This window comes from Zingiber officinale, chromosome 10A (assembly GCF_018446385.1).
Source record: "Zingiber officinale cultivar Zhangliang chromosome 10A, Zo_v1.1, whole genome shotgun sequence".
Taxonomy (NCBI): Eukaryota; Viridiplantae; Streptophyta; class Magnoliopsida; order Zingiberales; family Zingiberaceae; genus Zingiber; species Zingiber officinale.
Window position 1 is genome coordinate 42,109,011 of NC_056004.1, and position 24,624 is coordinate 42,133,634.

Sequence of the window (24,624 nt, forward strand, 5' to 3'; positions counted from 1 at the left end):
AGAAGACATATCTTTGAGTCCTTCTCTTTCTCGTAGGCGTAGCCGCACAAGACAGTGCAGGCGGCATCACGGCGGGCATGTTTTCATCGCGCAGGTGCAGGTGGCAGAAGTAAAATTTTTTGCCCTAAATATGTTTTTCATTCCTGCACTATAACTATTAAACATAATATTAAAAAAATCTGGACCTTTTATTTTTATATTCCATCTCCACGAACTTTTATCCTTATCAAGATTGTCACCTCATCAAATTCTATCTCTATCCTATAACGAACTTTCATCAAAAGCAGCCATCTCATCATTCAATTTTTATACATAATATTTTATCTTTATCAATTAAACTTGAGTTTAATTTTCCACACCCCTTCTTAAACTTGATTTTGTGACTCCAAGCAAATATCGCATCTTGATGAAGTCTTCAAATTTGAGTGGCTTGTTAAAAATATCAGCAACTTGAACTTGAAATTTTATATATTCCTCTTGCACCTCTTTTCTTATAATGCACTCTCTGATATAGTGATAGTGCGTATCGATGTGCTTGCTTCTATCATGAAAAACTGGATTCTTTGCTAGTGTTATTGCAGACTTGTTTTCAACTCAATTCTTGGTTGCCTCTCCTTGTGGTAAACTTAATGCATTCAATAAATTTCTGAGCCAAATAGCATACAAACACACAAGGTCGTAGCCATGTACTCCGCTTCATAAGTAGAAAGTGTAACAATAGGTCATTTCTTCGACATCCAAGTGAAAGTCGTATCTCCCATAAAGAACACAAATCCCGTAGTGCTCTTTCTATCATCCATATCTCCACCCCAATCACTATCGCTATATCCTTCAAGTTTGAACTGGTTAGATGTTGAATAAAGCAATCCAAAATCCATCGTACTTTTGATATACCAAAAAATTCTCTTAGCGATCTTAAGGTGTGTGGTAGTTGGACCTTCCATGTAGCGGCTAACAAGTCCAACATCATAAAGGATATCAAGCCTTGTGCATGTCAAGTATCGTAAAATTCCAACCAAGCTCTTGAAAAATGTTGGATCAACTTTTCCTCCTTCATCATACTTTGATAACTTGACTCCACATTCTACTAGGGTATTTATTGACTTACTATTATCCATCTTGAACTTCTTTAATATCTCTCTTACATAACCTGCTTGTGAGATGAAGATTCCATCTTCCCTTTAGTTCACTTTGATACCCAAATATTATGTCATGAGGCCAATATCAGTCATCTCAAACTCCTTAGTCATTACTTCTTTGAATTCTCCAAACATACTTGGATTACTTTCTGTGAAGATTAAGTCATCTGTTGGTGAGGGAAGCATCCGATGATCGAACCTAAGTTTTGATAATGGCAAAGGGTTCAAAGTTAAGGTTATATGTGATCTAATGGGTTTGAATGAGCTTGCAGGAAAGTCCTAAGTGTACTTAGGTAAAAGTCCTAGCTACGGTTAGGTAGGTGGAAAACCCTAGGGGGAGGTAACTCTAGGTCCTAGGGGGTGGTAAACCTAGGTGGAAAGTCTTGGCGGGTCGAGGGCTTCGGGCAAAAGTCCTAAAGTCGAGGACTCTAGGTGGAAAGTCCTAGTGTCGCGAACCAGGTGAAAGATTGGGCGGGTCATGGAGTGGACGTCCAGCGGAAAGTCCTGGAGCCTCGGGCGCTAAGCAAAAGTCCAGTTGGTCTGGAGGATCAACTGGCAACAGGTAAACTGTCCTAAGTGGAGTAGGTGAGGATGCATTCCCTGGTGAGGGAACAATAGGCGTCGGTTCGACTTAAGGTTTCCGGTTGGGAATCCGAAGTCAGAACCGGACAGTTCGATGTCTATCAAATTCTATGTCTTATTATGTCTTAACTCTGTTTTCCAGGGTAGGTTGTACTAACATATTTTGTAGGAAGTGAATTGGAGTGTTTGCCTCAAGTAACCTGGAGAAGACCCTCTCGTAGCAAGGTGTGAGGGTGCCCTCATGGAGCTTGAGGGTGCCTTGGATGCTGAGTAGGTGGCACCCTCATGGAGCTTGAGGGTGCCCTGGACACTAGCGCGAGGGCACCCTCAGGCGGATAGACTGTGACCGGGTCAAAGCTCATCCACGCTGCGGATTCGGTGCGGATGAGGGCACCCTCCATGCTATTGAGGGCACCCTCCATGAGCTTTATAAGCATGTCTTGAGTAGCAGTAAGGAAAAATAACAAAAACATGATCCATCTTCCGTGCACTGCTCAAGGAACCACCCGATAAAGCTGTAGCAAGACACCGACAACCTGAAGCCTCGAATTTCCTATTCTTAAAGTTGTTGGTATATTTTCTTACTGTACTTAATTGTTGTACTCTAAAATTGTACTCTTGCGAACTTATAGTGATTGCCTAAAGTAAACGCTCAACGAGAGTGAGCCTTGGAGTAGGAGTCGCCCCAGGCTCTAAACCAAGTAAAAAATCCTTGGTGTTTGTGTTTGTTTTTATTATTCTGCTACAATTTACTCTTAGTTTTCCGAAATGAAAGTGAAAGCCACGAGTGCTATTCACCCTCCTCTAGCGCTTTCGATCCAACAATTGGTATCAGAGCGGGGTCACTTCGAATTAGTGCAACCACCATTCAAGCAATATTTTTGTGGTAGTTTTTAATTTTTCAGAGTCAATCAGAATCGGTATAATTGTCGCATTTTGATTCATTTTTTTCGCAATCAAAATTTTTGCTCGAAGTTGGTGCAACACCACTCGAGTTCACATGTTTATTTTTCTTAATCCCGCACTACTAATCAAAGACTAAGTCTTGGAATAAGTTGTTGTTTTTTTGTTTTTCCTTGTGTGCAAGATCTCCTTTTCTATATTGGCCCATCAAGAAGGCTACAACACAGCCCACCCTCCGCTCTTCACCGGTGAGGACTTCGGCTACTGGAAGGGCTGAATGGAGTCATACCTCTAAATGTAATTCGAAATGTGGATGATCATCAAGATTGGGATCGCTATTCCACTCGATGGCTCGGAAAAACTTGTATCATGTGAAAACTGGGACGCAAGCATAATCAAGAAAGTTGAGGCCAACACCAAAGCAACCTGCACCCTCCAATGCGGCCTTACAAAGGAGGAGCTGAATCGGGTCAGCTCATTCTCAAGCGCGAAAGAGCTATGAGAAAAACTGATTGAGCTACACGAGGGCACGTCTAACACAAAAGTAAGTAAGCGCGACCTACTTTTTAATAAATTATATAACATTAAAATGTAGGAAGGAGAGATATCAAGCCAGCTTCATGCACGAATACAAGACCTACTGAACGGACTCCACGCTATCGAACAGAAAGTGGAAAACCGCGACATTATAAGGTACATACTTAATGTCTTTCCGAGGAATACCTTGTGGGCATCCATGGTTGATGCCTATAAAGTGTCCAAGGATCTTTCTCAAATTAAATTAGACGAACTTTTTTCTGAATTTGAATTGCACGAACAGACTAATGCACGTCCGACCGAGAAAGGTGTTGCATTTGTTTGCTGGTACAAGCAAATTGAAGGAGGCAAGAAAGAAGCATCAAATAGAACCCGAGTCTGAAGAAGAACCAGACTCAGATAATGACGACGATGAGGTAGAAGTCGAACTCATCAACCTAGTATGCAAGCTCTGCAGAAAAAAGAAGGGGCTCACAAAGAAGGATATTAAGAAGGTAGTGCAATCCAAAAAGGTAAAGTTCAAAGTAACCTGCTACGGGTGCAATCAAAAGGAACACGTCAAGGCAAATTGTCCTAACCTAAAAGAAGCAAAGAAGCAGCGAAAGAAGAAAGCACTACAAGCCACATGGGACGAGTCCTCTTCAGAAGATTCCAACGAAGAGCTCGAGCAGACGAGCTTCCTTGCATTGATGGCCCGGGAACACCTCGACGAATCAGAGACCGAGAGCGAATCGGAAATTGAGTCCGAGCGAAGCCATGGATCCGTATCCGTTTTCGAAAGGCCTAAACCCACTGTAAATGCTTGTCAAATAGATAAATTATACAGTTTAGTTAATTATTTGTTGCGTAAGCTAGCTAAATCAAATGTCTGGGTCAAGTCACTTTAAAAGGAAGTAACATTCCTTAAAGAAGTAACTAACCCTAGCTCCTTGACTGATCTTGATTAGACTGGAACCTCAACTCAAGTCCAAAAGCTTGAGGAAGAGAATTCTAGCCTGAAAAATCAAGTCAAGGAACTAAAGGACACGTTGGAACGATTTACTCTGGGTTTCAAGAATTTTGATCTGATTCTTGGGAAACAGCGAGTCGTTTACAACCGATCTGGACTTAAATTCAAGGCTAAAAGAAAATACAAGTCATATTTATCCCTGGTTAATAGAAATAATAGCAAATTAGTCCAAACATGGATCTCCAAGTTGAACTTGATTAATCAAATTGGACTTGGACAATATTGGGTCCCCAAGGATCAAATCCATTACCTTGATAGACCATATCGAGATTATGATCCAGGGGGAGCCAATAAGAAGACCATTTTTAGAATTGTTTGATGATTGTTCTTACTACTTTTATTATATATGCTTAGATTAGGCTAGATAAGGACCTAGACATAATTTACACTTGACTAGTTAGACCTAGAGATTTCGAAAGGAAAATTAAATATCCAATTTCTTTGAGAGGCTTTATCTAGAAGTGGTGGATGATCCCATACCCAAGTAGGCATAGTGCATCGCCACAGCTTGGAAGCTAATCTTTCAAATGTGTATTTAACTGACCAATTGAAAAACTCGAGTCTAACTCAAATATAAATTAATCCTTAGATATAATTCAAAAGATAAAATTAACTATCTCACAAAATCCATAAGGTTCCCTGATTGATAATTTAGAAATGGGTGAGATAGACCTAGGTATAATTTAGAATTTTAATAAAATCAAGTTTAATCAATTTCAACTTATCAATATTAACAATTTCAAATAAAATCAATTAATCAATTTTAACTTAATTAATAAATCAATATTAAATTAATAATTAAAATCAATTAATCGATTTTAACTTAATTAATTAATTAGTATTAAATTAATAAATAAAATCAATTAATTAATTTTAACTTAATTAATTAATCAATCAATATTAAATTAATAATTAAAATTAATCAATATTAAATTATTAATTAAAATCAATTAATCAATTTTAACTTAATTAATCAATCAATATTAAATTAATAATTAAAATCAATTAATCAATTTTAACTTAATTTATTAATCAATATTAACATAATCAATAAAATCAATAAATCAATTTTAACCTAACAAATCAATTTAACATGATTAAAATTACTAAATAAGTTAAAAATACTTAATCTAACTAATTCAGAACTTAAAACTGATTAACTCAATAAAACCATCTCACAATCACCTATAGGGACACTATGTTTGATAACCTAGACTGGGTGAGATGGAATATTAAAAGTTAATTTCAATCAAACTATCTTTTTATCTGTCAAATTGAACAAAGTCAAATACTTTATGTGTAGGAACATAAAGATTTGGATCAATGGATGCTAGATAGTGGATGCTCCAGGCACATGACTGGAGATAGATTGAAATTCACTAAGCTGAAATTCATGAACCTAGGGTCCGTTGCATTTGGCAACGATGGAACACTCAAGGTAATCGGAATAGGTAATATCTAACTGAGTTCTGATTTCTATATTCGAAATGTTTTATTGGTTGATCGATTAAATTTTAACTTACTAAGTATTAGATAATTATGTGACTTAGGGTACTTAGTCACATTTTCAAAATCTGAGTGCATAATTAAAAATGTTGAAAATCTTAAAATCACACTTAAAGGAATTAGGAAAAATAATATTTATTCAATTGATCTACCAACCTCCTCACTTAAGTGTCTATTGACACAACAAGAGGAAACTAAGCTGTGGCACAGAAGACTAGGTCACACTCACACCAGACTCATTTAAAAAATGAGTCAAAATGACTTAGTTAGAGGCTTGCCCAAATTAAAATTTATTGAAAATTCAATTTGTAATGCATGTCAACAAGTTAAACAAACCAAGTCAACCAACTTATGTAGAACTAACTCAATACTTGAGCTCCTACAGTTAGACCTGTTTGATTCACATGGGGTTAAGTCACTAAGCAAAAACCAGTATTGCTTAGTAATAATTGATTATTACTCAAGATTTACTTGGATAAAATTTCTAAAATCTAAAGATGAAACCTATGAAATCTTTAAAACCTTTTGTAACTTAGTAGAAAATGAAAAAGATACTAAAATTATAAGAATTAGAAGTGACCATGGGGGGGATTTGAAAACCTCAAATTTATTTAATTTTGCAAGATTAATGGATATAAACATGAATACTCATGCCCTAGAACCCCCCAACAAAATGGTTTAGTAGAACGGAAAAATCGAACCTTACAAAAAGCCGCTAGAACCATATTAAATGAATACATCTTAAATAATCAATTTTGAGATGAAGCAATTAATACAGTTTGTTACATTCAAAATAGAATTTTAATCAATAAAATTTAAAATAAAACTCCATATGAAATATATTATAATAAAGTTCCCAACTTAAACTATTTAAAGGTGTTTGGGTGTAAAGTGCATATTTTAAACACTAAGAACTACTTGGGAAAATTAACATCTAAATCAACACTAGGAATCTTTTTAGGATATTCCACAACCAGTAGGGCCTATAGAGTTTATAACAAAAATACCCTAAAAGTTGAAAAAACAACTAATGTGATTTTTTATGAAGAAAATAACTTACCTAACTCAATAAATGATAATGAAAACACTGAAAATATTAATACAAGAAACATGGAAGATGATGAAAATGTTCAAATTAAATTTAGTCAATTACAAGAACCAATCATTGACTCTAGCATAAGACCATCAAGAACAAGTACTAATCACCCATCTGATCAAATTTTGGGTGATCCAACCTTAGGAGTTCGGACTAGGTCATCTTATAGAAACCTAAGTCAAATAGCCCTCATCTCTAAAATTGAACCCAAAACTGTAGAAGAAACCCTACCTGACCCAGACTAGACATTAGCTATGCAAGAGGAGTTAGCCCAATTTGAAAGAAACCAGGTTTGGAAATTAGTACCTAAACCCATAAATAAAATCATAGTTGACACTAAATGGGTATTTAGAAATAAATTGGATGATCAGGGCGAAATAGTAAGAAATAAAGCTAGGTTAGTAGCTAAAAGGTTCAGCCAAGTAGAAGGGTTAAACTTTGATGAGACCTATGCACCTATAGCCAGACTTAAATCTATTAGAATGCTGCTGGCCTATGCAGCGCATAAAGGATTCAAGCTATACCAAATGGATGTAAAGTCTGCTTTCTGATGGATCGAAAGCGCTAGAGGGGGGGGGGGGGGGGGAATAGCGCTCGTGGCTATTTCATTTTTCGAAATCGTAAAAGCTTGTTCAGAAATAACTCAGCGGAAAGTAAATAAAGTGGACACGAAGGATTTACTTCGTTCGGAGCCTGTGACGACTCCTACTCGAAGGCCCGCGATCCTTGATCGCTTCCGGTGGGCAACAACTATAATTCGTAAAAGCTATTACACGCTAAGTACAATTTAAGCAGAAAGGAATATTGTACCGATAATAAAAAGACTAAAACTGAAGCTCCGGGTTGTCGTTGCAGCACTTCTGAGTCGAGACGTTAGCATCTTGTCGCACGGAGAATGCTTAGAAGATCGTATCTTTAAGGCTGCACCTCAACCCTCCTTTTATATGAGGTTCCGAGCGCCTGAGACCTTTCCGGGCGCCTGGAGTGTGACTTGGCCAGCCAACCAGGTTGCTCCACGTCGCGAAGTCGCGCAGGGGATAAAAGTTGGTCCCGGGCGCCCGGACCTCTGGGCGCCCGGATCCATCCCGGGCGCCCGGACTACCTTTTTCCAGCAGGTTCCTCTCTTGCAAAACAAGGTTAGTCCGAGCAAATACCCTGCAAGACAGTGTTAGAATCTGATAAATCATAGTAAAGAAGAACTGACAGTCTTTGGACTGTCCGAGTCTGACTTCGGATTTCCAACCGGAAATCCTAGGTCGACCCGACACCTACTGTTCCCTCTACGGGGAACGCGTCCTCACCTACTCCCCTCAGGAGAGATTACCTGATGCCAGTCCGGTCCTCCAGACCGACTGGACTTTCCGCCTAGGGTTACCACCCCCTAGGACCTAGGGTTACCGCCCCCTACGGTTTTTCTCCACCTAGGGTTGCCACCCCCTAGGACCTAAGGTTGCCGCCCCTTAGGGTTTTCCTTCACCTAGGGTTACCACCCCCTAGGACCTAAGGTTGCCGCCCCTTAGGGTTTTCCCTCACCTAGGGTTACCGCCCCCTAGGACCTAAGGTTGCCGCCCCTTAGGATTTTCCCTTTGCCTAACTGCAGCTAGGACTTTCCTGAAATACTTATTCAACACGTTAGATCACCACAAACCTTAACTTTGAATCCTTTGCCATTATCAAAACTCAGGTTCGATCGTCGAATGCTTCCCGCACCAACAATCTCCCCCTTTTTGATTATGGCAATCGAAATTCAAAGTTAAGTAATAATATGCAGTAAGGTAAAAGTACAAAATAAAGGGCATAAATAATGGGCATTACAAGCTCCCCCTTAATATAACCTCCTATTTGGATTTTTGAATTTCTCTCCTTAATATAACCTCCTCTTTGGATTTTTGAATTTCTCTACTCTCCCCCTTTGCCATATATCAAAAATAAGCTAGTTTTGAAAAAACTTGACTTTTCAAGACAAAACTTAACAGAGTTTGTTTGAAAAACTTAGGTACGAGGCAAAAAGGCAAAAAGGAGATTTTTCTTTGTGATATTTTAAATATGAATTCAACTCTTTTTAACTTAGTGAATTTTGAGGAGTTTCAAATTTTTTTTTTTTTAAAAAAAATTTTCAAACAACTTCAGAAATTTTCCGATTTCAAAAATTTTCCAGCTTAAAAAAAATTTTCAAGGAAAAATTTCAACTTAAAGAAGTTAATTGCAGCTTAAAGAGTTTTCAAAAAGAATTTCAACTTAACGAATTTTCGAAAAAGTTTCAACTTAAATAATTTTCTAACAAAATTCCAAAAAAAAAAATTTCAAATAGAAGAGACTTAAAAGTTTTAAGTTTGATAAAGTTTTTGAAAAGCTGCTTAAGAGAAATGAATTTCAAAGATACTTAAGGCAAAGGAGAAGCGATAACCTTAGTGTTTAATAGTTTACAAATTTTGTTTTAGTAAGGTATCAGAGCCCTAAGGTCCAAGCATGAGTCAAGATTTGGTTTTGATCAGGTATCAGAGCCCTAAGGTCCAAGCATGAGTCAAGATTTGGTTTTGATCAGGTATCAGAGCCCTTAAGTACAAGCATGCTTAAACTTTAATATTGCCTCTAGAGAACATCTTGCCAAATAGCTAAGTCTAGAGTGTAATTTAATTGAGTTTAGTTAAAGAGGATTCGATTAGGTACTTAGCTTAAAGGGGTTTTACATAAGGGCTTAGTTTTAAAGGTCAGGTCATAAATGATGTTAATTTTAAAGCTAAGTTAAAAATATCCTGAATTTTTAAGACAGATCAAAAGTAGTATGAAAATGATTTTTCAATAAATTTGAAAATATTTTTCAAATCATTTTTTTTAAAGGATTTTGAAAATGATTTTAAAAGGATTTTGAAAATGATTTTTTAAATCATTTTTTTTAAGGATTTTGAAAATGATTTTTTAAAGTATTTTGAAAATGATTTTTCAAAGTATTTTGAAAATGATTTTTTAAATGATTTTAAAAGGATTTTGAAAATGATTTTTTAAATAACTTTTAAAAGGATTTTTCAAATGATTTTAAAAGGATTTTGAAAATGATTTTTTAAAGTATTTTGAAAATAAGTTTTAAAAGATTTTGAACTAATTTTGAAAAGATTTCTCAAATAAATTTGAAATGAAGTTTTAAAAAATTTTGAACTGATTTTGAAAAGATTTTTCAAATAATTTTGAAAAGAAGTTTTAAAAGATTTTGAACTGATTTTGAAAAGATTTTTCAAATAATTTTGAAAAAAAGTTTTAAAAGATTTTGAACTGATTTTGAAAATAAGTTTTAAAAGATTTTGAACTGATTTTGAAAAGAAATTTTAAAAGATTTTGAACTGATTTTGAAAAGATTTTTCAAATAATTTTGAAAAGAATTTTTTTAAAAGATTTTGAACTGATTTTGAAAAGAAGTTTTAAAAGATTTTGAACTGATTTTGTAAAGATTTCTCAAATAAATTTGAAAAGAAGTTTTAAAAGATTTTGAAAAGAAGTTTTAAAAGATTTTGAACTAATTTTGAAAAGAAGTTTTAAAAGATTTTGAACTGATTTTGAAAAGATTTTTCAAATAAATTTGAAAAGAAGTTTTAAAAGATTTTGAACTGATTTTGAAAAGATTTTTCAAATAATTTTGAAAAGAAGTTTTAAAAGATTTTGAACTGATTTTGAAAATATTTCTCAAATAAATTTGAAAAGAAGTTTTAAAAGATTTTGAACTGATTTTGAAAAGAAGTTTTAAAAGATTTTGAACTGATTTTGAAAAGATTTCTCAAATAAATTTGAAAAGAAGTTTTAAAAGATTTTGAACTGGTTTTGAAAAGAAGTTTTAAAAGATTTTGAACTGATTTTGAAACGATTTCTCAAATAAATTTGAAAAGAAGTTTGAAAAGATTTTGAACTGATTTTGAAAAGAAGTTTTAAAAGATTTTGAACTGATTTTGAAAAGATTTTTCAAATAATTTTGAAAATAATTTTTTTAAAAGATTTTGAACTGATTTTGAAAAGAAGTTTTAAAAGATTTTGAACTGATTTTGAAAAGATTTCTCAAATAAATTTGAAAAGAATTTTTTAAAAGATTTTGAACTGATTTTGAAAAGATTTTTCAAATAATTTTGAAAAGAATTTTTTAAAAGATTTTGAACTGATTTTGAAAAGATTTTTCAAATAATTTTGAAAACAATTTTAAATAAGTTTTAAAGATTTGAACTGATTTTGAAAAGATTTCTCAAATAAATTTTTAAAATTCCTTAGTTATCTCACCCATCTAAATTTTCAATCAGGGAATCCTATAATTGTTGTGAGATGAATTATGGTTGAATTTAAGGATCTGGTTTAACTTTGTGTTAGATTCAGGTTTAGCTTTGGGTTCAACAAGTAAGCATTCTTTGGATAAACTTCTGGGCTATGGTGAGTCACAAGGTACTCATTAAAGTAACCATGCCTTCGAGGTTTCCCAAATAGTCTTACCCATTGAGCTTAATACTAAACCTTGGTCTAACTAGTTAGGATCCATTTAAGGGTAGCTTCGGTTAGTTCCACTTGGCCAAATGCACCAGGTCGAAGCCATATCTTCCTAGACATGCGATGCCCAAGCTTCTCCAACGTACTATCATCCAAAAACTTTACCAGTACTGTGTTTCAAGTTAAATCTAACCCTTTTAATCTATCCTTACTTACCCTTTCGGGTAATTTACTCTTGTTTACCCATTTCGGGTAGATTAAGTTCGGTTACCCAGTCGGGTAAATAGGTTTCAGAGTTGCCAGCTATTCTGGACCCTCATTCTATTTTGAATTAATTTTGAATAATTGAGTTTTAATAATTAATTTTGAATTTTGAATTTTGAATTTTAGTAATTAATTTCGAATTTGAAATTTTGAATTTTAGTTATTAATTTCGAATTTTGAATTTAATTTTAAATTTTGAATTTTGAATTTTAGTAATTAATTTTGAATTATGTTCTTAATATTGTTTTTCTATTAGCTCCCCCTGGATCATAGCCTCGATATGGTCTATCAAGGTAATAGACTTGATCCTTGGGGACCCAATAGTGACCATTTCCACCTTGATTAACCAAGTTGGATTTTGGCACCCATGCTTGGACAATTTTTCTATTATTTCTATTAACTAGCGATAAATATGATTTGTATTTTATTTTGGTTTTAAATCTAAGTCCAGTTTTATTGTAAACGACTCGCTGTTTTCCAAGAATCAGATCCAGATTCTTGAAGCCCAAGGTGAACCGTTCCAACGTGTCCTTGAGTTCTTTAATTTGAGCTTTCAAATTGGAATTTTCTTCCTCAAGTTGTTGGACTTGAGTTGAACTTCCAGTTTGAACTGACTCAGTTAAAGAGCTCGAGTCAGTCGCTTCCTTAAGGGCTGTTACTTCTTTTTGGAGCGACTTAACCCGGACGTTGGATTTAGCCAACTTTTTTACTAAGTAAGGTAATAATTCATGCAAGTTATCAAATTGAAATTCTGCGAGTAGTGAACTTACAGTGGGTTTTGGTCCTTCGGAAACGAATGCGGATTCGTGGCTTCGATCAGACTCAGTCTCGGATTCGCTCTCGGTTTCTGACTCATACTCGGACTCAGTTTCCGCCACGGTTGCTTGTACTGGTAGAGCGAGGAAGCTCGTCGGTTCTTCTTCGTCGGACCCGGATTCATCTGAAGACTCGGACCATATCTTTTCCTCTGTCTTACTCGTACCTGCAACCATCGTAATACCTTCCTCGGCCGAAGTAGATTATTCTGTTCATCTAATTCAAATAAATCATTTATTAAATTATGTTTACTTACTTGAGAGTCGGAAGTGCCCTCGTGTAGTTTCATCAACTTTTGCCACAACTCTTTTGCACTTGCGAAAGGGCCGATGCGGTTCAGTTCTTCATTGGTTAGGCCATATTGTAGCATGCAGGTTGCTTTGGCATTGGCTTCAACTTTTTTCATTGTGATAGAATCCAAGTTGATGCATGAGATAAGTTCTCCGGTGTCGTCACGTGGAAGTTCGAGTCCGGTCTGGATGATGATCCACATCTCGACTTGCGTCTTGAGGTGGTATTCCATCCGGTTCTTCCAGTATCCGAAGTCCTTGCCAGAAAAGAGCGGCCGTCGGACGGTGCAGAATCCTTCTTGGAATGTCATTTTAAAAGAACCTTGCACACAAAAAATAGCAAAACAAAATGTACCAGGACTTGATCCTGGATTAGCAGTGCGGTATGGAAGGATAGAAGTAGAAGATCACCAGTTTCGAGAAAAAATAATAAAATAATAAAAAAATATTATTAAAAAAAATATTTAAAACATATTATTTTCAAATTTTGCCAAATTCAATATTTTATCAATACTAATAAACCGTGAAAGGATAAAAATGAATTTTTCAAAAATAATTTTGGAGGGAAAAAAAACGAAAGGCGTAAGGTTTTATTTTTACCCTATACAAACGACAAAGCCACGAAAAATGCTTGAATGGTGGTTGCATCAGTTCAAAGCGACCCCGCTCTGATACCAATTAATGGATCGAAAGCGCTAGAGGGGGGGGGGTGAATAGCGCTCGTGGCTATTTCGTTTTTCGAAATCGTAAAAGCTTGTTCAGAAATAACGCAGCGGAAAGTAAATAAAGTGGACACGAAGGATTTAATTCGTTCGGAGCCTGTGACGACTCCTACTCGAAGGCCCGCGATCCTTGATCGCTTCCGGTTGGCAACAACTATAATTCGTAAAAGCTATTACAAGCTAAGTACAATTTAAGCAGAAAGGAATATTGTACCGACAATAAAAAGACTAAAATTGAAGCTCCGGGTTGTCATTGCAGCACTTCTGAGTCGAGACGTTAGCAGCTTGTCGCACGGAGAATGCTTAGAAGATCGTATCTTTAAGGCTGCACCTCAACCCTCCTTTTATATGAGGTTCCGGGCGCCTGAGACCTTTCCGGGCGCCTGGAGTGTGACGTGGCCAGCCAACCAGGTTGCTCCACGTCGCGAAGTCGCGCAGGGGATAAAAGTTGGTCCCGGGCGCCTGGACCTGTTCCAGGCGCTCGGACCTCTGGGCGCCCGGATCCATCCCGGGCGCCCGGACTACCTTTTTCCAGCAGGTTCCTCTCCTGCAAAACAAGGTTAGTCCGAGCAAATACCCTGCAAGACAGTGTTAGAATATGATAAATCATAATAAAGAAGAACTGACAGTCTTCGGACTGTCCGAGTCTGACTTCGGATTTCCAACCGGAAATCCTAGGTCGACCCGACGCCTACTGTTCCCTCTACGGGGAACGCGTCCTCACCTACTCCCCTCAGGAGAGATTACCTGATGCCAGTCCGGTCCTCCAGACCGACTGGACTTTCCGCCTAGGGTTACCACCCCCTAGGACCTAGGGTTACCGCCCCCTACGGTTTTTCTCCACCTATGGTTGCCACCCCCTAGGACCTAAGGTTGCCGCTCCTTAGGGTTTTCCCTCACCTAGGGTTACCGCCCCCTAGGACCTAAGGTTTCCGCCCCTTAGGGTTTTCTCTCACCTAGGGTTACCGCCCCCTAGGACCCAAGGTTGCCGCCCCTTAGGGTTTTCCCTCACCTAGGGTTACCGCCCCCTAGGACCTAAGGTTACCACCCCTTAGGATTTTCCCTTTGCCTAACCGCAGCTAGGACTTTTCTGAAACACTTATTCAACACGTTAGATCACCACAAACCTTAACTTTGAATCCTTTGCCATTATCAAAACTCAGGATCGATCGTTGGATGCTTCCCGCACCAACACTTTCTTAAATGGATTTGTTAAGGAAGAAGTATATGTTAGTCAACCCCTAGGATTTGAGGACTTGGACCACCCAAACCATATTTTTAGGTTAAAAAAGGCCCGATATAGACTAAAACAAGCACCTAGGGCTTGGTATGAATGACTATCAAATTATCTAATATCCAAAGGATTTAAGCAAGGTCAAATAGATCAGACCTTATTTGTAAAAACCTTGGAAAAAGATATTTTTATAGCCCAAATTTATGTAGACGACATAATTTTTGGTTTAACCAATACTAAATTTTTAAAAAAATTTACCAAATTAATGGAAAATGAATTTGAAATGAGTTTAGTTGGAGAACTCACCTTTTTCTTAGGCTTACAAATTAAACAAACCAAAGATGGAATTTATATTTTTCAAACAAAATATGCTAAAGAATTAATCAGAAAATTTGGAATAGAAAATTCAAAAATTATAAATACTCCAATGTCTACTAATATTAAAATTGACTCTGGCCTAGAAGGAAAACCAGTAGACTTAAAATACTATCAAAGTGCGATAGGAAATTTACTATACCTAACTGTAAGTCGTCCAGACATCCTATTCGTAATAGGCACGTGTGTAAGATATCAATTTTATGCAAAAGAGTCACATTTAACAAACGTTAAGAGAATACCTAGATATATTAAGGGAACACTAAATGTAGGACTTTGGTACCCTAGAACTTGCACCTTTGACCTAATTGGCTATTCTGACTCAGACTATGCCGGGTGCAAATTAGATAGAATAAGTACAAGTGGTAGTTGTCAATTTCTAGGTCAGTGCCTAGTAAGTTGGTCAAGCATAAAGTAACACTGTGTTGCTTTATCCACTACTGAAGCTGAGTACATAGCCCTAGGGGAATGTGCATCTCAACTATTATGGATGATGCATACCTTAAAGGACTATCAACTAGAATATAAAAACATAAAAATTTCAATTGATAATATAAGTTCAATTAACTTAACCAAGAATGTAACACCCGAAAATTCTCAAATCAATTTTAGGAATATTCTATGATTTTTCTGTAATTTTAGAGTATTTTTATAGAATTTTTGGAATAGCGGAAATAAAAAAAATAAATAGAAACGTAAAATAGCTTAAGCGGGAATCGAACCCGAGACCTATCGGGTTCGATAACCTTTAGATAGCTTTAGTAACCAAGTGAACCCAGCAGGGCCATGCTGAAAGGAAAGGGGAACAATAATATTTATATTTGAGTTGGGCCGAATTACCCACTTAATATAAATAGGGAATTTAAGTGAGGAATTGTTATCTTCTTAAATGAGAAAACTTTTCCCTCAAACCCTCACACACCCGCCGACCCCTCTCCCTCACCCTCTCGGCGCCCAAGTCCAAGGAACCTAGGGTTCCATTCCAAGGGCCATAGGAGCACCTTCCGGCGACGACATCAGCACGAGGACGCTCTTCTCCGCGAGAGGAACACGTAGATGCATAGGAGATCAACGAAGGGATCTTCTCCACCGGAAACCTAGCGTTTAAATTTGTAAGAAACTTCGAGCAGGAGGTAAGAAACCCCTCACCTATAGTATAAGTAGCTATTCGTGTGTTTTATGCATTAATTTAGTAGTATGCAGATTTTCGGTACGTAGGGTGTGTTCTAGTGCACACCAAGTGCTTGATATAATGTTTAGCTCAGTAAAATGCTTCAGTAGGCATTTTAATAGCTCAGTAAATGTAGTAGAAGCATTTAGAATAGCATATTTAGTTCTGCTACAGCTTATATGGGACTACGGTCCAATGGATGGGCTCCCACAGTCGCCTCTAGGTTCAGACAACCTAGCTCTAGGTTCAGATAACCTAGAAATAGCAAGATAAGAAAAATTCAGCTATAACCAGTATTTTATTTTCAGCAGTGGCACTGTACTGGACTAGATGTCCATTGGGTTGGGCTCCCATAGTCGTCCCTAGGTTTAGATAACCTAGTAAACCCTAATAGACTCGGAATTTGCAACCCCGAGTTTAGTTAGGGATGCGCGCACAGCAAGTACAGTTGTCGGGCCCATCAACAGCATGATTATGTATTTTCATCTATTTATGATATATATAGTTTTCAAAACTTCACTATATAGCTTATGTGAATACAGACCAGCTTAGCATCAGTTAACAGTGGTGTAGCTTAGCTTTTATTTCAGTTTAGTTCTTATGAATCCACATGATGGTTTTATGTTCAGTTATGATTACCATGTATCGTATGTGATTATGCCACGTTTTAGAATCCATGTTTAGCAATGTTCAACATATATTTCAAATAGCATGTTTTAAAAGCATAAATTACATCGTATGCATGTTTTGTGAGGTAGATGGTTTCTTACTAAGCTCTTGAGCTTACAAATTCTTCTTTTCCTTATACTGCAGATAAAGATAAAGGAAGGATGAATTAGCGGAGGCTGGAGGATAATGCTACAAAGATGTGTGTGGGCAGGAACATGGAATGAAGACCCTTGGGAACTAGCAAATTTAAAGAATTAGAACCTTTTGTTCTTTTAATGTTTATGCACTTTTAGTATGTTAAAGAATTTTGAATTGTGAAACCATGCTTATGCCATGCCTAGGACACTAGCTAGCTTATTGATGAGTAGTAAATCATGCATAATGTTAGTGAAGACTAATTACAATGTTCTCTAGGCATTTTAAGTTTATTATATTGAGTTGTGTATGATCGAGCTCTGAAATTAGAGTTCTGCAGCGAAATCAGAAACTCCAATCGATCGATTGATCGATTGGAGGGACCTCAATCGATCGATTGATCGATTGAGAGCTGATTTCCGTGAACAGTAAGCTCTGGAATCGATCACTGGATCGACCGGGGAATTAGCCTCGCGAACAGAGAGCTTCTGAATCGATCGCTGGATCGACTGGTATAGCTGGATCGATCAGCCGATCGATCCATAACTTCTTCCATGCACAGTAGCACACTGAATCGATCACTGGATCGATTAGTCATAGCTGGATCGATCAGCCGATCGATCCATAAATTCTTCCGTGCACAGTAGCACGCTGAATTGATCAGTGGATCGATCAGATGACTCCAATCGATCAGTCGATCGATTGGAGTGTCTGATTTCAGCGGGAAGGGTCTCAATTCAGTCTTTTGAGCAAATAGAAAGTATGGGTTCCTTCCCTAGTGTATGTATGTCAATGGAAAGGTCTTTGAACCTAATCTTACAGGCTGTAATAGTCATTAGCAGAGTAAGATTTTATTCAGCCCAGATTTCCGCACCTTATAGTTTAGCACAACATAATGTGACGATCCGGCCTTACAGCTTAGCCAGTAGAAGGTGGGTCGTTACAAAGAATCCAATTCACCACTCAAGAACTAAACACATAGAAATAAAACACCACTTTGTAAAGGATCATGTAGTTAAGGGTGACATTGTACTTAACTATGTTGAGTCCAAGTCAAACCTAGCTGACATTTTCACAAAGCCCTTACTTGAACTTGAGTTCAGTGCACTCAGAAGGCAGATAGGGATGTGCTTAGTAGAATAGAGGGTGCTTTCAAAATTGATTCTTCTTTTGCAATTTCAAAAATTATAATACCTTGATTTCAAATCCTAGGAAAAATATTTTCAAAATCCCAATGTTATTAGTTTTTCAAAATTTTGGATTTAGCTTAGGAATTTACCCCCTAGAAAGCATGTACCCCTAGTTCTTAGCCAGAGCATCTCACAAGCACACTAGGATTACCTTGCTTGTGTATCAAAAACACTTAGAATGGTGTGAGATACATAGGGTACTGCCTGGACTTAAGAATGCTTATGTCTGTGCATCGACAAAAGTCTGGGAAATGAATACCAAAATCATATTAATCAAGTTAAGTGATCCATACTTAGTCAAAACTTACTGGAATATTTACTTAACTTGACTAACCAAGTGAAAGCTACTACCTCTTGGTAAACAACTAGTAACTAAAGGTTAGATAGTTGGTTGTTAGTAAATAATTTGGTTATTCATGCTTGGACTATGGGACTTTAAATTTTTTAATTGGCTGGCATGAATAAGGGGGAGTGGAAAAAAACTTATTTTAACTAAGTTATTTTTTTATATTTAAATAAAATTATTTTGACTTAAGAATTATTTTTTGACTTGAAAATTTTTAACTTATAAAATTATTTTATAACTTGGAAAATTATTTTTTGAATTTAAAATAAAACTATTTTTGACTTGGTTTTAAAACAAAATTATTTTTTAACTTTTACAATTATTTTTGACTTGGATCTAAAATTATTTTTGACTTGGAGATAAAATTATTTTTAAACTTGACCTTGAAATATAAAAGATTTTTTACTTATGTTAGATTAAATTTAAAAGATTAAAGCCTAGTATTTTCTTATTTCAAAGTTTTTAACTGCTTTCAATTTTCAAAGTTTTATGAAAATTAACTTGATTTTTAATACTTGAATTTAATTTATTAACTTGCAAACCTATTATTTGACTAGATAATATTTGCTAGGTTGTTCTTTTCAACTACTAGTTTCAAGTAACAAAACTTCCTTTCAAGGGGAGCAAACTATCATTTCTTTCCATCCCTTTCTATACTTTATATATTTTTGATATATGGCAAAGGGGGAGAGGAAAGTGAAAGTTAAGAAAGAGAAAGTTAAAGTAAAAATTAATAAAATTAGAATATTTTGCTCAATTTCATTTTGTTCAATTTGTATGTTCTAGTTTACTTGATTCTTAATTTTTTTTTTTGTGTACTCTTGTTTTACTTAACTTTGAATTTTGTTGCCATAATCAAAAAGGGGAAGATTGTTGGTGCGGGAAGCATCCGACGATCAAACCTAAGTTTTGATAATGGTAAAGGGTTCAAAGTTAAGGTTATGAGTGATCTAATGGGTTTGAATGAGCTTGTAGGAAAGTCCTAAGTATACTTAGGCAAAGTCCTAGCTACGGTTAGACAGGTGAAAAATCCTAGGGGGAGGTAACCCTAGGTTCTAGGGGGTGGTAACCCTAGGCGAAAAGTCTTGGCAGGTTGAGGGTTTCGGGCAAAAGTCCTAAGTCGAGGACTCTAGGTGGAAAGTCCTGGTGTCGCGAACCAGGTGAAAGATTGGGCGGGTCATGGAGCGGATGTCCAGCGGAAAGTCCTGGAACCTCGGGCACTGAGCAAAAGTCCAGTTGGTCTGGAGGATCAACTGGCAACAGGTAAACTCACCTGAGTGGAGTAGGTGAGGATGCGTTCCCCGGTGAGGGAACAGTAGGTGTCGGTTCGACCTAAGGTTTCCGGTCAAGAATTCGAAGTCAGAACCGGACAGTCTGATAACTGTCAAATTCTATGTCTTATTATATCTTAACTTTGTTTTGCAGGGTTGGTTGTACTAACATATTTTGCAGGAAGTGAATTGGAGTGTTTGCCTCAAGTAACCTGGAGAAGACCCTCTCGGAGCAAGGCATGAGGGCGCTCTCATGGAGCTTGAGGGCGCCCTGGATGTTGAGCAAAGGGCACCTTCATGGAGCTTGAGGGCACCCTGGATACTGGCGCGAGGGCGCCCTCCTAGAGGTTGAGGGCGCCCTCAGGCGGATAGACTGTGACCGGGTTAGAGCTCATCCACGCTGCAGATTCGGCGCAGATGAGGGTGCCTTCCATGCTATTGAGGGCGCCCTCCATGAGCTTTATAAGCAGGTCTCGAGTAGTAGTAAGGAACAACAACGAAAACGTGATCCATCTTCTGTGCACTGCTCAAGGAACCACCCAATAAAGCTGTGTTAAGACATCGACAACTTGAAGCCTCGAATTTCCTATTCTTAAAGTTGTTGGTATATTTTCTTATTGTACTTAGTTGTTGTAGTCTAAAATTTTACTCTTACGAACTTATATTGATTGCCCAAAGTAAACGCTCAATGAGCGTGAGCCTTGGAGTAGGAGTCACCCCAGGCTGCAAACTAAATAAAAAATCCTTGGTGTTTGTGTTTGTCTTATTATTCCACTGAAATTTACTTTTAGTTTTCTGAAACGAAAGTGAAAGCCATGAGCAATATTCACCCCCCCTCTAGCGCTTTCGATCCAACATCATCGATATATAGGCATACAATCAAAACATCTTTATGCTTACTCTGAATGTATAGTGCATGTTCATAAGGACATTTGATGAAGTCTTTCTCTTGCAAGTACTTGTCTATCCGGCTATTCCATTCCCTTGGTGCCTGCTTTAGCCCGTAGAGAGCCTTCTTCAATTTTAGAACTTTGTCTTCTTGTCCTTTGACTTTATAACCTGATGGCTGCCGAATATAAACTTCTTCTTCAAGAATTTCATTTAAAAAAGTAAATTTTACATCCATTTGATGTATTTTCCACTCATTTTGGGTTGTTAAAGTAATGATTAGTCTGATAGCTTCTAATCGAGCAACAGGAGCGAATACCTCATCATAGTCAATGTCAAATCTTTGACTGCAGCCTTTTCCACCAATCTTGCTTTGTATCTTTCAACATCTCCTTGGGCATTCTTCTTTATTTTGTACACCCACTTCACACCAATCGCCTTATGTCCTTAAGGAAGTGGAGTTAACTCTCATATACCATTCTTCTTAATCGCATTGATTTCTTCCTCCATCGCATCTTTCCACTTTTTTCTCTTTACAGCTTCTTGGAAATCTATATGGTCACAATCCGTAAAGAGACAAAACAGACTAATATTATCTTGATTTTTGTTGGTGCAGGAAGCATCCGACGATCGAACCTTAGTTTTGATAATGGCAAAGGATTAAAAGTTAAGTTAGTGTGTGATCTAACATGTTTGAATGAGTGTTTCAGGAAAGTCCTAGCTGCGGTTAGGCAGGTGAAAAATCCTAAGGGGTGGTAACCTTAGGTCCTAGGGGGCGGTAACCCTAGGTGGAGGAAAACCCTAAGGGGCGGTAACCTTAGGTCCTAGGGGGCGGTAACCCTAGGTGGAGGAAAATCCTAAGGGGCGGTAACCTTAGGTCCTAGGGGGCGGTAACCCTAGGTGGAGAAAAACCCTAGGGGGCGGTAACCCTAGGTCCTAGGGGGTGGTAACCCTAGGCGAAAAGTCCAGTCGGTCTGGAAGACCGGACTGGCATCAGGTAATCTCTCCTGAGGGGAGTAGGTGAGGACGAGTTCCCCGTAGAGGGAACAGTAGGCGTCGGGTCGACCTAGGGTTTCCGGTAGGAAATCCGAAGTCAAACCCGGACAGTCCGAAGACTGTCGTTTATTCTTTACTATGTTTTATCATATTCAAACGCTGTCTTACAGGGTATTTTGCTCGGACTAACCTTTGTTTGCAGGTGAGGAACCTGCTGGAAAAAGGGGGTACGGGCGCCCTGGATGGATCCGGGCGCCCGGAGGTCCGGGCGCCCGGAGGTCCGGGCGCCCGGAGCAGGTACGGGCGCCCGGGACCAAGTTTTATCCCCTGCACGACTTCGCCACGTGGAGCATCCTAGTTGGTTGGCCACGTCACACTCCAGGCGCCCGGAATGTCATATAAAAAGAGGGTCAGGGGTGCAGCCAAAGAACAACAAGACATTCTAAGCTTTCTTCTGTGAAGTGCTGCCATCTAGACGACCTTGAAGTGCTACGACTCGACGCCGACGACCCGAAGCTTAGACTCTTCGATCTTTCGTTGTCGGTATTAGTTTTAGCTTTACATTATTGCAATCTCTATTGTATTCCAGTTGTAATATTTTACGAGCTTATAGTTGTTGCCCACGGAAAGCGATCAAGGATCGCGGGCCTTCGAGTAGGAGTCGTCCCAGGCTCCGAACGAAGTAAACTCCCTGTGTCATTCTGTGCTTGCTTTACTTTTTCCGCTGCGTTACTTAATCTTACGATTCCGATATTTCGAGAAAAGAAATAGCCACGAGCGCTATTCACCCCCCCCTCTAGCGCTTTCGATCCATCAATTGGTATCAGAGCGGGGTCATTTTGAATCGGTGCAACCACCATTCAAAATATTTTTTTTTCGTGGTATTTATTTTTTTTTCGGAGTCGATTAGAATTTAGCCTCATAGCTATATTCTAATTCTTTTTCGCTCGAATCGGTTTTTCTCGGAATTGGTGCAACACCACCCGAGTTCGTGGTCCAATTTTTCCCTACCGCACTACTAAGCCAGGACCAAGTCCTGGGACATTTTTTGTGTTATTTTTTCGCTCTAGGTAAAACTGAAATGGCCCTTCAAGGAGGCTACAGTACTGCCCGCCCTCCGCTATTCATCGGAGACGACTTCGGGTACTGGAAAGGTCAGATGGAGGCATATCTCCAGACTCACTTTGAAGTCTGGATGATTGTCAAAATCGGATTCAAACTGCCAACTGACACCACCGGCAAACCACTACCGTACGAGGACTGGGATGCATCCTTGATCAAGAAAGTAGAAGCTAATGCCAAGGCAACCTGCACCCTCCAGTGTGGCCTATCAAAAGAAGAACTCAACCGCGTCGGCCCCTTCAACAGCGCCAAAGAATTGTGGGAGAAGCTAATTGAACTTCACGAAGGGACATCCGACACCAAAGTAAGTAAAAGAGACTTAATTTTTAATAAATTATTTAACATCAAATTGCAGGAAGGTGAAACAGCTGCACAACTCCATGCCCGAATTCAAGATCTGCTCAATGGTCTTCATGCGATTGGACAGAAGGTAGACAACCGCGACATCATAAGGTATTCTCTAAATGCCTTTCCAAGGAACACCTTGTGGGCATCCATGGTAGATGCCTACAAGGTCTCCAAGGACTTGTCTACCATTAAATTAGATGAACTGTTTGTAGAATTCGAACTTCACGAACAGACTAATGCACGCCCGACCGAGAAAGGGTTGGCTTTGGTTGCAGGAACAGGTAGATCGCGCGAATCAAGAATCAAGCGGAGAACCGAACCTGAGTCAGAAGAAGAACCAGATTCAGAAGACGACGATGAACTTACCACCGAGATAGTCAACTTAGTTAAGAAGCTCTGCAAAAAGAAGGGCTTCAACAAGAAGGATCTCAGAAAGGCCATCCAGTCTAAAGAAGCCCAGCCAAGCTCGAAGGTTAAATTCGAAGTGACCTGCTACGGGTGCAATCAGAAGGGTCACATAAAGGCAAATTGCCCGAACCAGAAGGATCCAAAGAAACTCAAAAGAAAGAAGGCATTGAAGGCAACATGGGACGAGTCTTCTTCCGAAGAATCCGACGACGAAGAACAAGAACAGACGAACTTTCTTGCCTTGACAGCCCGGGACTTCAACAACGGATCCGGAAGTGAGGACGAATCGGAAGCCGAGTCCGAGAGAAGCCACGGATCCGCATCCGTTTCTGAAGGGCCGAACCCCTCTGTAAGTAAAAGTCGTTTATACAGTTTAATTAATTATTTAATACATAAAGTAGCAAAGTCCAAGATTCGAATTAAAGCGCTTCTGAAGGAGGTAACACTTCTTAAAGAAACGTCCAACAACGAATCCTTAACTGCTCAAGTTCAGCCTGGAACCTCAACTCAAGTTCAAAAACTTGAGGAAGAGAATTCCAATCTGAAAAGTCAAGTCAAGGATTTGAAAACAACTCTAGAGCGTTTTTCCTTGGGTTCCAAGAATCTTGACTTGATTCTTGGAACACAAAGGGCAATCTACAATCGAACTGGACTAGGATATAAAAAGAAATAAAAATCTTACATATCCTTAATAAACAAACCAGATAGAAAAATGGTCCAAGCATGGGTTGCCAAGTCCAACCTGATCAATCAAGTTGGACTTGGACAATATTGGGTCCCTAAAGATCAAATACATTACCTCAATAGACCTTATCGAGGTTATGATCCAGGGGGAGCTAAAATAATTAAAATTCAATATTAAAATCAAAATTAAAATTCAAAATTAATATTAAACACAAAATTAAAATTCAAAATTAATATTAAACTCAAAATTAAATTCAAAATTTGAAATTAAATTCAAAATTCTTAAATTCAAAATTCAAAATTTAAAATTCAAAATTCAAAATTCAAAAACTCAACAATAAAAATTCGAAATTAAATTCAAAATTCAAAATTCAAAATTTAAAAATTCAAATAGAAGGAGGGTCCAGAATAGCTGGCAACTCCGAAATCTATTTACCCGACAGGGTAACCGAACTTAATCTA